Below are 12,534 nucleotides of genomic sequence, written 5' to 3' on the forward strand. Positions count from 1 at the left end.
CTGTACAGAGGAGAGGAGCAGACGAGGTCCAGAGAGGGGAGGGTTGATGGCAGAGCCCAGGCAGAACTGAGGACCCAGTCTCCCAATCCGGGCTGATTGCACATATCCCACCACCCACCCATTCCTGCAGATCTAAGGACATTTCCCCCAAACCAGGTCAAAAGAGAGCAGCCTGATTGTCCAGGTCAAAATGTCTGGGTGTTTGGGGAGGGAGGGTTCCTTTATATCTTTCACAACTTAGCAAATTTAATTTCTTCTGATTATTTCTTGACGGTCCCAGGCGTTGGTGGTAAACAACCACTCTCCCCAGAATGTTTCCCTGTGACAGCAGCTTTCTCTGGCGAGGGTGCTATCAACACTTGGCAGGGCCTCCTCCTGGCTCCTGGCTCCCAGCTCCTGAGATCCTGAGCTCCTGATCTCCTGGGCTCTGAACAAGGCAGCAAGTGAGGGCTTCTGAACAGCTTTCAGCATACAGAGCTGGCCCTGTATACCAGGGCAGGGACAGGCCTGGCTTCGGAGCCTCAAGTGGCCTCTGGTTGTGGATGGTCCCTGTGCGGCGAGGCTGGGTGGTATCAGGTGTCTGCTGGCTCCCACAGCTCTGGTGCCGAGGTCCTTGGCATGGCTTAGTGGTAGGAGGGAGCCTGTCTCCTGAGCAGCTCTGCCAGGCTTGTCTGTGGCCGAGAGACCGGCAGCATACTGGGCCTGCAGCCTCCGTGGTCTGCGTCACACTGGCTTAGGTGTCCTGAGTCAGAGCCAGGAAATGGATCTGCCATGCGGGGGTGGAGGTGCTGCTGCCCGGGCAGCTGGGGTGAACCCCAACCTCCTGCCCATCCACACCTGGAGGGTCCTGGCCTTGTGCTTCCCTCCCCTGGCCTGGCCTTAATATGACCAGTGCCTGGAGGAGAGGCTGAAGTTCCAGCTGCTCCACACTCCACTTCCTGTGCCCAGGCCCCCACCCCACAGGCTGTTGTTGGCAGGGTGGGTGCTGAGATACAGGCACCGCGCTAGGCTGTGCTTTTGCCTGAGTTATTCTATTCCCTTTTTCTAGAATGCCCTTTCCAACTCGTTGTCTGGGTGATTTTCTGCTCCCCCTCCAAGAATTTACACAAGAATGACTTTTTTGGTGAAGACTTCCCTGGCCCCCTACTCTGGCCAAGGCTGCCCCCCTTTCCTCTGAGCCCCCTCTCCATTGACGGCTCCTGTCACAGTGTAGTATATTCACGTTTGGAGCCCGTTCGCCTGAGTGGGTGCCTTGAGGCTTTTTTCTTTGTGGGTCTTACAGGCCTGATGTGTAGTATCAGCTCAATAAAAGCAGGCTGGATTTAATTAAGGGGGTTCCTGAAGGCGGTGCTGGAGTTTCCCTTTGTTAATGGTGTGGTGAAGAGGAGGTGGGAGTTTGCAAATGGAGAGAGGCTGACTTGCCTGCCCGACCCCTGCCCCTGATCCCCTCTGAGGGCAGTGCTGCCCCGCTGACTGCTGGGGACTGGGGTGGCCCCCTCCGTTTCCATGCAGCGGCAGCCTTCCCTGCCCAGCAAGAGCTGGCTCCCCGGGTTGCCAGAGTGATCACTCTCCAGAAAACACCCCAGTGGAAACTGCATGAATGATTGATAAGAGCTGAGAGCTGTTTAATTTTTTCCCCCTGTTTAATGGCTATCAATAATTTAATACGCTCTCTGTATGTTTTTAAGAAATAGCACCCATTTCGCCGTCTCCGGTTTAGCGGGCTAAATGATTTAAGTGTTGGAAATGTGCTCTGAGGATGGAGGTTGAGTGAGTCGGAGAAATCTGGAGGCTAGGGGTGGGGGAAGGCGGGTTCAGAGCCAGCCACAGCATCTTGGCCTGGGAGTGTGTGTGCGTGTGTGTGTGTGTGTGTGTGTGTGTGTGTGTGTGTGAAGGTGGGAGGGAGAAGGGAGGGAGGGAAGGGGCGGGTAAAAGCCAGCTCCTCTCTGCTAAGAGCAAGATAATTGCTTTTCCGGGGCCTCACTGAGCAGCAGCTGAACAGCTGTCAGCACCCCCCTCTCAAATGCTAAGCTTTTTTTCTGGATGGCTCTGGGGGGCCCAGGGGGGCTAGGAAGGAGCTGCCGCCGGTATCACCACGGGCTGAGAATCTCCCCTCCCCCTGACATCTTTGCCCCCTCCTAAAGCTTCTAAATCATTTTTATTTTAACGATGCAATAAGGCTGCTGCCCGGGTGGTGTCTTCCAGATGGGGTGTGGGTGGTGGAGTGGAGTGAGGGACTCAGAGGGACCTGGAGGGTCATCTGCCAGTGCTCCCCCAAACTTTCCAGATGCAGAGCATCACCCGAGAGGACTTGCTAAAAATTTAAATTTCTGGGCTGTGTTCCAGACCCATAGACTTCCATTCCCAGGGGAGAGGCCTGGGAAGCTGTGGGTTTAACAATCAGCCCAGGTGATTCTTAGCAGAGGAGTTTGGGAACTACAGAGTCCAGCTCTGTTCTGGTGCTTACAGCACCCACAGTACCATGTGGCAGCTCCCTTCTGCTTGCATGCCTCTGGGAATGAGGTACTCACCACCTCTCAAGGTAGCAGACCCACTTGTGGAAGGCGTACTCTAGTCCAGAGTTGCTTCTGATGTTAGGCTGTGACCTACCCAGCTGCCCTTGTGGGCTTGGAGTTTTCTCTGCTATGGGACAGACCGTGTTTCCTGGGATCTGATGTCTTTCCCTCTCCCAGCCTCGCCACTTTCTGGCTTGTTTGGGCCTCTCTGCTGGGTAAGGAGCTTCCTCTCTTAGCAAAAGGTCCTGGAGGTAGAAGGCAGAAAGGTGACAGGTGCTGTGGCCTGCCTGTAGTGCGTGAGGTGGCTGCATCATCCTACAGCTGGTAAGCATCATCGCCGGTACAGTGGGGACCCTGAGGAAGGCGGAAAGAGGCTGGGCCTGAGCACCACCTTGGCCTATCAGGAACTCCGTTCCTCCCACGGGAGAGAAAACTGGCTCATCAGAGATCGTTGTGTCAGCCATAGCTCTTAGATGACACTGGGGGGAACTGAGGGCTGAGAGATTTCCCCAGAGGCCACATATCTATTTAGGACAGAGCTGGAGCTGCAAATATGGGGGCAAGAGGCCCTTAGAGGGGTGGCCAGGCCAAGGCCCTGGTTTTAGGGATCAGCTGAGGCCCCAGCCAGTCACTCACCTGAGGTCGGACGTGGGAGGGCTTCCGCCTTCTCAGTCACTCGGGGCTGATGGACAATTCATGGAGTCAATACGTGGAAGGATTTTGGTGGAGCCGATGCCCAGACTTTGTCTGGCATTACAGCTCTTCCTTCTGTCTGCCCAGCAGTTCGCATTGTTTTGCCAGAGGGTGTAGCATTATACTACTACCATGGGTCTCCCAATTTTGTTTTAATAGATAATTAAGAGGGGCGGAGTGGCGCACATTTACTGGGCATCATGGTCTACTGCAAAATGGGGAGTATAATCCCCACCATAAACCCTGCACTCTTAGCCCCTTACCGCATCCCCAGATTCAGCCCCACCCTCCATCTCCGTGGGAGAAGGCTGGGACCCCAGGAGAGAATTGCCATTTTGGGTACTGGCAGCTGACCCATCTTGTGATCCCAGTCCCCCATTCTCCCCTGAAACCTGCTCTGCCCTCACAGTATGGCTGGGGGTGTCTCGACCCTGGGGAAAGATGAATAGGGGTGCCACCCAACCGTGATAGAGCTTCTGCTTAGAGATCTCTGAGAGCTGGGAAGGCAGAAGAGAGACTTACACACCCTGGGGAAGACCCAGCCCCAGAGAGAGAACTGTGTGAATATGGACACCCAGGCAAGGCCTGGGGAGGTCAGGGAGGGCTTCCAGGAGAAGGTGCCACCTGACTGCAGGCTTGAGCATGGTAGGAAGGGGAAGGGCATCCTGGGGTGGAGGTGTGATGCAGCCTGTGGAGGTGCACAAAAGAGTGACGTAGAGCCTGCAGGGCTGGGGATGGGCTACAGAGGCCAGCCGGCCAGGGCGGGGCTGACCTGATTCACCTGGGCAGAGAGCCATGGAAAGATTTGTCTTTAGTTCCCATTGAAGTGTTACACCCATGCAGAAAAGTGTGTATCTCCTACATTTGTAGCTTGACAAATTATCCTGAAGGGCACATGCTTCTGTAGCCGCCAGGCAGATCAAGAAACAGAACCTTGCAGACCAGCCCCTGTGCCCTCTAGTCACTGCCGCCTCAAGGATACTGACTGTCCTGATTTCCAGCCTGCTGTGAGTTATCTCCTGCTGCCCAGCACACCACCTGAAAACTTGGTGGCTTAAAGCAGACACCATTTATGAAACCTCACAGTTCTGTGGTTTGGCTGGGCTTCTCCCCCGATTCCCTTCGGCTCCTCCCCCGATTCCCTTCGGCTCATGTGGCTCCAGTCACCTTTGAGGGTCTGCTGGACTGGAAGGTCCAGATGGCCTCAGTCACACAGGCAGTGGGTGCTGGCTGTTGCCGGGGGAGTTCCCCACCCTCCAGGAAGACAGACACCTCCCTCCATGGCCTGCAGCCTCCCAAGAGAGGGAAGGGTAGAAATGGCAGGACCTCTTGAGGCCTAGTCTCTATAACTCATAAAATGTCACTCACACTGAATCCTATTGATCTAAACAACTCTCAAGGCCAGCTCTCAGTGGGTGGAGAACAGACTCCACCTTTTGATAGGAGGAACTCCCGAGGACCCTGCCGTATTTCGTCTATTACAAGCGTAGAGTCTTTTTGCCCTTCTTGACCTTTATATAAATGGATCTCTTAAGTGTATTCTCTGTTGTGCCTGGCTTTTTGAGTCAACACTATGTTTGCAAGATTTACCCGTGGTGGTGTTGGATGACGTTGCAGATCACTCATTCCCAAGCCTGTGCAGCAGTTTGTTGTGTGGAAACACCAGTTGACCCATTCTGTGGTTGGTGGCCATTTGAGAAGTTTTCATTTTCTGACTGTTATGAATTGCCTTGCAACGAGCATTCTAGCACATGTCTTCTGGTGAACATATGCACATTTTTCTGTGGACATGGAGTTGCTGGGTCATGGGAGAGGTCACAGGGTAAGAGACCCTTCCAAACTGTTCTTCAGAGTGGTGGGACTAGTGTCTAGTGTGTGCCCCACCAGCAGAAGGGGACTTTAGAAGACCCAGATGGGCTGGAGGTGCATCTTGTGGACACTGGAAGGGGCTTCCCATGATGTCCCCTCTGCCCGCCCTGAGCCTCAGGCCCCCAGGTCGGGGGAAGTGGAGCCCTGAGGCTGATCCCTCTTTTCTGAGCGTGAGCTTTCCTGCTGCACTTTTTCCACCCCAGAAGCCTCCCACTGCCTTCTCCTTTTCCCAGAAGCTGCCTTTCATGGTTGACCTGACCCTCAACAGTCAGGGAAGCCAGGGGTCTGCAAATGCAGGAGCTGGGGGGAAGACAGCCACACTGCTTCCATCCCTGAGGAGGTTTGGACTTCACTCCAGCCTTGCCTTTCACCATGTGAGGAACCCTTTCCCTCTCAGGGCCTCAGTTTCCTCATTTGTAAAATGACAGAGAAAAGTATCAACCTCACCAAGTCTCTTTCTTCTCATCAACCTGACCCCATATTCTAGAATTGAACAGAGGAAGGGATGCGGGGAGGCCTCCTGCCTTCAGTCGTCCTATGTTGTTCTGTTTGTTCACTGCACACCTTCACGGCACCATTCCTCCATCAAGGAGTCTTTGTGGTCTTTGTTAACCAGTTCAGAGGACAGAGAGAAACTAGACCTCACTCCCAATGTCCAGGAGCTGGGCCTGGAGCGGGAGAGTGTCCGGTGGGAAGCGGGAGGAGGCAGGGTTGGCCAGGTGCACAGCCCACTGGAGACGAACGAGCAAGGAGGGGCAGGTGGGAGTGGGCTCCACGGAAGCACTTGAGCAGAGTCTTGAAGGCCAGGGGCCCTTGAAAGACAGAGAAGTGGGGAGAAGAGCTCTGATCGGGGCACCCAGCGTGTGCCAAGGCCGGAGCCAGGGGCTCTGGGAGGCTGGGCTGACTGGAACCCAGTGGTGGGCGGGCAGGTTTGGCTGCTGCTGTGGTCTGTGGCTTTCAGGGCTGCAGGGCTGCCTGGCCGGAGCTGGGGCTTCGAATGTGCCATTCAGGAGCTGCGACCTTTATTTGGCAGTGGCGGGGCGGTATCCAGTGTCTAGGGTAGCTCCATGTTGGTGGGCCAGTTCCATCTTCCAGGAGATGGCAGCAAGGACCTAGAGGTCCGTGATGTGGGTGAGGGGCTGCCCGCAGGGTCAGAGCGTGGAGCTCACTGTCCCCTTTCTTGTCTCCCACAGGACTCACGGCAGCTGTATTCTGATTTCGTACTGCTGCTGGGGCTGCTGCCTCGTCCTCCAGACACTCTCAGCAGACTTGAGTCCTGGTCCTTCGGCGGAGGCCTGAGCAGGTGAGTAAGATGGGCTGGCCCTCTGGTGCTATGCACCTGCTGATGTGGGGCAGACAGGGAGTATGGGCCACCCAGAGTGCATGGTGCTGTTTCAGGGGTCCAGAGGGCTGGGGAGGGGTGGGGCTTCTTTCTCAGTCTTTATTTGTTCCCTGGCCTTTTCCTCTCAAAGGAAACCACACAGAGGAAGGTTGTGAGTGTCCTGACCTGGGACCTAGACATTGGATTTTATTCTGCAGCCAACTCTCAGTGTAGCCTTGGGTAGCCCTTTCCTTCTAGAGGGCCTCAGCTTTCTACTCTAGTCTATGGAAATAACAGTAATGATATCCTCTAACCCAACAAGCACTTAGCTGTATTCTGGGTACTGTGCGAAGTACTGTAGAGTTGTTACTTCTTTCAGCATCACAGCAGCCTTATGAGGGCATGCTGTAATCACCAGCATTGTACATGTGAGAAAACTGAACCTCACTCAGGACGTTAACTTGCCCCAGGCGGCACACCTAGCTGAGCCTAGGGTTCAAGTCCAGGTCTGTGTGGCTCCAGTGTGCCAGGCACTGCCCCCCTGGCCTACTCTGCCTCTGGCCTTGCTCCTAGCTTCTTCTTGGGGGTGGGGATCTGGGCAATTATGGGTGTCTTCAGAAGTGCCGGATCCTGTCCCAACTCAAGAAAAAGGGAGGGGGGCTCTTACCAGATGACAGGCTCCTCGTGGGTCTGCAGTCATGACATCACATGTGATGTGATGCGGCAGGGACCAGGCCTGGTCTCCAGGTACCTCTGAGGTGGCAGCCAGGGCGCCCTCTAGAGGAGGGGTGTGTAGGCTGGATAAGGCTTTCTTTCCCTCTGCACCTCACGTTGGTTTTCCTAAGCTTGTATTAAACACTGTGTGCCAACTCCTGGATTAGGCACCCACTGCAGTGCAAGGGAAAGGGGCCTGTCCCAGTCTCTGCTCCATGGAGAAACAGAAAGATCCCGATGATGTGGCAAGCCCCGTAGCAGTGGTGTGGAGAGGGTTCAGAGGCTGGGGGGGAGAATTCTGGGGAGGTGACCCCAAGTGAGTTACAGTATGGGGAGACAGAAGCAGTAGATGGAGCAGAACCTGGCAGGATGTGCATGCACATACAGACATGAATGGTGGTGAGTGCACAGATAATACAGACGTGCAAATGCGCACTGCCTCACAAACGTGTACATAGACGTTGCTTCTGCATGCCATGTAAGTGCACACAGATAACACTTGCATGCACTTGCATGCTCACATACATATTCACAAACTCCTGTTGGAACTACACACATACACGAGCCCAAACTCTCACAAGCACACAGCATTCTCACACACACAGGGCTGCATATCCACGCACACACAATGCAGGGTGCGTTCCAACAAGAAGAGGCAATTCAGAGGTCGATAGCTCTGCACCAGCAGAAGCTTCCAGTAGGTCCTGGGAGGCTCTGGGCAGCCTGGGCCGAGGCTGAGCTGGAGCTCTGTTTGTGTGTATGTTGGGGAGGGTGTTGGGGCTTGCGGGCCAGCCATGCGACTGACCATGGACAAGCCCTTGCCCTCTCTGGGCCTCATTCCCCATCTAGAAACAGGAATCGTCCCCGTCCACCTCCTATACGGTGGCCGCAAGGACGAGAGGCTGCTGTATGATTGTGGAGAGCAATTTTGGGCACTCTGCAGGGCTTCAACAAATTGAAGCTAGTAGTCTCATGAGAAGAAAATAGGTTACGGGCAGAGTAGGGATGCTGGGGCTGTTGCTCTCCAGGCTTCTCATCCCCTGGGGCCTTGGTACTCTCTGAATCATGGGCATGACAGTCCACCCTGCCTGCCTCCCCCAAGGTGGTGGGGGTCTGTGTCATCCCTGCTCCCGCTTTCCCACCTGCACTTCCCTGTTGACTCCTGAGGAGTTGGGAGCCTGCAGTGCCCAGCTTTGGTACAGCAACCACATTTGCCTCCCTGCCAAAAGACTGGCACATTGCCTCCGTGAGTTCTCTAAATCCCCTTGAGAAGCCTGAGAAGAAGGTCTTACCGAGCAATTTCCAGATGAGGAAATCGAGGCACAATAAATGTAGGCGAGGTTCTCAGGGACACCTGCTCATGCGTGTTGGAGCTGGGCTTCAGATCCAGGTCATCAGATGTGAACATTTATGCTCTTTTCTCCCATGATCTCCCTTCAGGGATAGGTCATTTATTACCCACTTTGCAAATGAGGAAAATGAGGCTCAGAGAGGGCAGGCCACTCAGTCAGGAAGTAGCACAGCCAGGATTGGGTGCTTATTAACCACACTGTACCCTCCTCAATTCAACATTTCCTTTTCCTTTCCCTCCCTCCTTCCCAGAGAGCCCCTCCATGTTAGAGGGGGTTCCCAAGGAGGCTTCTGGGATTATCTGGGCTTTATTTCTGACCTAGTATTTGCAGGCATATTTGCCATTTTCTTGCAAGTAGAAAGATAGGCTGTTTTCTGGGGTCTGCTTTCTAGCATAAACTAGTAACTTCCTCTCCACGACTCCTTTGTAAAGCATCCTTAGGATTGTCCTCTGGAAACTTGGCCAGCAGAAAGCTCTGGGGTACCCAAGAGGCCTGGAGGAGTCCTAGGCCTTTGGAGAGGTAGCCACTGTTTGCATACCCACTGGGAGGCTCTGTGACCTCCTAAAGGGTCAGAGTGTGGGACCACAGCACAGGGAGCCAGGGTTCTGCCTGGCATAGGTGGTAGGTTCCCCTATGGAAGAAAATCGGAAAGGATCCCCAGGAGGTGACATTTAAGCTGAGCCTTGGAAAGAGGAGAAATTTGCTAGGTTGGTGTCGAAGGCCAAGGAAGACCCAGCAGAAGGCTCCGCTCCACCAGAGTCCCAGAAAAATGAGAGTTTACTCATGGCCCTTCGCACCTGCACCTGCACCCAACAACACCCATCAGAGTCTCCTAGAATCAGGGCTAGCTAATAATTCAGCTGTGGTCCAATGCTAAATGAAAATGCAGAGCCCTTTGTTCATGAATTATAAAGGATTTCAGGATGATGACAGCAAAGTAGGGTCCTTCTAAGCTTGCAGCCCTGTGTGACGGCCCATGAAGCCAACCCTGCTTGAGTAAGTGTAGCAGTTGTGGGGTTTAGCGCCAAGAACTGAGTTCGAGTGCAGGCGCCACCAGTTACTTACCAGCCTGACGACCTTGGGCAAGTCCTCCTCATCTCCATAAGCCTCATCTGCCAGTGAGCGATGGTACCCTCCTGCCTGCAGAGGAGGGTCAGTGGTGCCAGCATCTAGCTTATCCCAAGCAGTCCAGGACAGAAGCTTTGGCCAGGGTGGAACGGCAACCCTTTCCGTCAGGTAGTGGTATTCAAGGCTCTCCTGCCCCGCCCCATTTACCTTCCAGCGCTGCCCCTGCCTACCTTGGTGGCCTGGTGTTTTGTGCTTTTCCAAATCCACCAGGCTGGGCAGTGGAGGATATGGGGAGTCTACTCTGTTTTATTTGCAGAGCCTTCTGTCTGGACTGCCCCTTGCCTACCCATCCATCTCTCCTTGGCAGACTCACTCCTGCAGGTTAGATGTCATGGAGACTTCTTTGACCCCCAGCTCCTTCCTTCCAGCCTTTGCTCTGTGATACCTTCAGTAGCTGCCATGACCTCTTGCACTATAGAGTTCTCTTCAGTGTGCAAAGCCCTTTCACACCCATCACACCCTTGAGAACTCTTGAAAGGCCCTATTCCCATTTGCTAGATAGGAAAACAGAGGCTCAGAGGTACAACCACCCTAAGTTCCTAGGCTGAGGTCAGACCCACATTGGGCAGGGGTGTAGACAGTGGCAGCAGAGAGTGGTACCTAGGCTCCACCCTCGGCCGCCTCATCTCGCAGCATTTGGGAAGACTGGCTTTTCCCTTTTGGTAGAAAGCTCCAGCCCCTGGCCTAGGAGAGGTGTGTGGGTTGCTGAAGAGGGTCTGGCAGAGCACGGAGGTCCAGCCAGCTAGAGTAGACACACACCCAGCCCTGCTTTTCCCCACAAGTGATGTGGCCTAGTTCACGTTGCTCAGCAGGCTAGAGCCAGGTGTACATGGCTCCGAAGTCTGGGGCGGATGTGAGAAGGCCCTAGCTGGCCTGGGCTGCAACGGCGGGCAAAGGCTGGCTGGATGAGAGGGGTGTCGCGTCAGGGGCATGACAAACTGTTCCATATAGCTGGCAGTTCACGAAAGACACTCAGAACACTCTTGGTGGATGAGTGTGGAGGATGCTGGCGGACTGCGGCAGGAGACTGGGCTGAGGCGTGGAGGTTTTCCAGTTCTGCTACCCCTTTCTTTGTGGCTTCTCATTAGTGACTTCACCTCTCTGTGCCCCATTTACTCATCTATAAAAATGGGGAGAATATCTCTCTAGTTGTGAGGGATTCAACGAAGTAAGCCATGGGCACTCTCACAGCCGTACCTGGAGCGTGGTTAGTGCTTTCTGGCACTTTCTAGCATGTAGAGTGGAGGTGGCAGCAGCGGGAGTGAGTGGGGGGCAGACTCCAGGGCTGTGGCCACACAGGAGGGTTTCCCTCCACGGAGCTGCATGGTTGTGTGGTCTTTTAAGAAAACGTGAAGAGGGAGATCAGGGATTGGGGTTGGGCTGGATTTGGGTTTCATATGAGGCAATCCCAAACAGCTGTTGCTCAGAGCTCTGTGGGCAGCCACCTGGGGCAAAGGCTGCACTCTCCTCGCCAGCCCCTCCAACCCCTGGTGTGCGGCTTTAGGCTGCCAGCATGCACACCCTAAGTTGTCAGTCAGCAGACTTCCAGGGTTACATAGGTGGTTTGGGGCTGGCCGTGAAGACCTTGAATGCCAAGCCCAGCTCACAGCAGGCCTGGCCAGGGCCCAGCCCATGGCCACACGGAGCTGGGATTCCAGGGTCCGCATATGGCATGCCTGTCAATCTTCAGCGCCAGCTGAGAATGCACACCTCTCCTCCCACTGCGTGGAATCTGTGGCCTGCAGCCCAGGCCCTCCACCCCAGCCTCTGCAGCCTGCTATGACTCCACAACCCCCACCCCAGCCTAGAGCTGGGAATCATTTGCAGCTCATTGCTTATTCCTGCCCAAGGTAGGATGCCCCTCTGGGTCACCTGGGTGGGACTGCTGTCCTGTTGGGCCCTCTGAGCAGGACTTGTATTCAAGCCTCAGTCCCATCACAGAACTGCTGTGTGACCTTGGACAAGTTGCTGCCCCTCTCTGAGCAGCCGTTTATTGGTCTGTAAAACCAGAGGATTGGGATGGGTCAGGGATTACAAACTACAGTCTTCAAGGGTGTCAACAACCCATTGAAGGTGGTACTATCCTGTTGTACAAATGAGAAAACTCAAAGCACAGAGAGGTTAAGAAACTTAGCCAAGGTCACACAGGTTTTAGTGGAGCTAGGACTCAGCCCAGTTTTATCTGACACCATAATATGTGTAAACTGCCTGTCATAGGTACTTGCATATTTGCTGGATGATCCATTCTCTTCATCAGCCAGCTTGGGGTTGAACACTTCCTTGTGCTCCCGCACTGTGCTAGACCCTGGTATCCAACAGTGAATCTGCAGTTGAGCTGGGAGAACACAGCCGCAGGTGCGGAGGTCTGAGTAGAGGTCACAGTCTCCAGTGCAGGGTTGCTAGGTAGGTGCAGCTCTTTCCTCATGCTGTAGGAGGCAGCCAGAGAAGACTGCCTGGTGGAGGGGGAAGGGAAATGGGGTTCCTATAGAGTGGAAGAGTAGGGTCTTCCTGGGGTCTCTGCACAACTTGGTGGCATGGGTCAGGGCAGTCCAGCTGGGGAGGAAGATTGAGTCAGCCATAGCTGAGGCAGCCCCTGAGGGCCTTGAATGCTAGGCCACAGAGTTTGGCCATGAACCTGCAGGGAGTGGGGAGCCAAAAGAAACTGTAGGGCAGTGGCAGCTCCTTTGTGAGAGCTAGGAGGGCTGGCCTCAGCCTACAAGCAGAGCCACCCTAAACCGTGTAGGCTACATGGGGGGTGCAGAGGCTGGCTGGGGCAGGAACCAGCAGCCGCAGCGATAGGAGCCTTCTATCTGCAGAAAGGCAGGACCGACCCCGAGGGGCCAAGGAAGCTCTGGGGACCTGTGGAGAGCCACCAGAACTGGGACTGAGAGCTGCGCGGGAACCCGCAGACCTGGCTATGTGGAGCTGCATTTGTGTTCTG

The 12,534-nt window shown here is 54.7% G+C and overlaps 1 protein-coding gene across 3 annotated transcripts in view; it reads left to right on the forward strand.

Moving 5' to 3' along the window:
• ZMIZ1 (zinc finger MIZ-type containing 1) overlaps positions 1-12,534 on the forward strand; it is a 241,379-nt gene that overhangs the window by 43,729 nt on the left and 185,116 nt on the right. For all 3 annotated transcript variants that reach the window (XM_031652325.1, XM_003903718.5, XM_009214522.4), the window contains exon 2: positions 6,272-6,381. The gene's annotated coding sequence lies outside the window, so the exon portion shown is untranslated. The remainder of the gene's footprint in view (positions 1-6,271; positions 6,382-12,534) is intronic.

Source organism: Papio anubis, chromosome 11, assembly GCF_008728515.1.
Source record: "Papio anubis isolate 15944 chromosome 11, Panubis1.0, whole genome shotgun sequence".
NCBI classification, from domain to species: domain Eukaryota; kingdom Metazoa; phylum Chordata; class Mammalia; order Primates; family Cercopithecidae; genus Papio; species Papio anubis.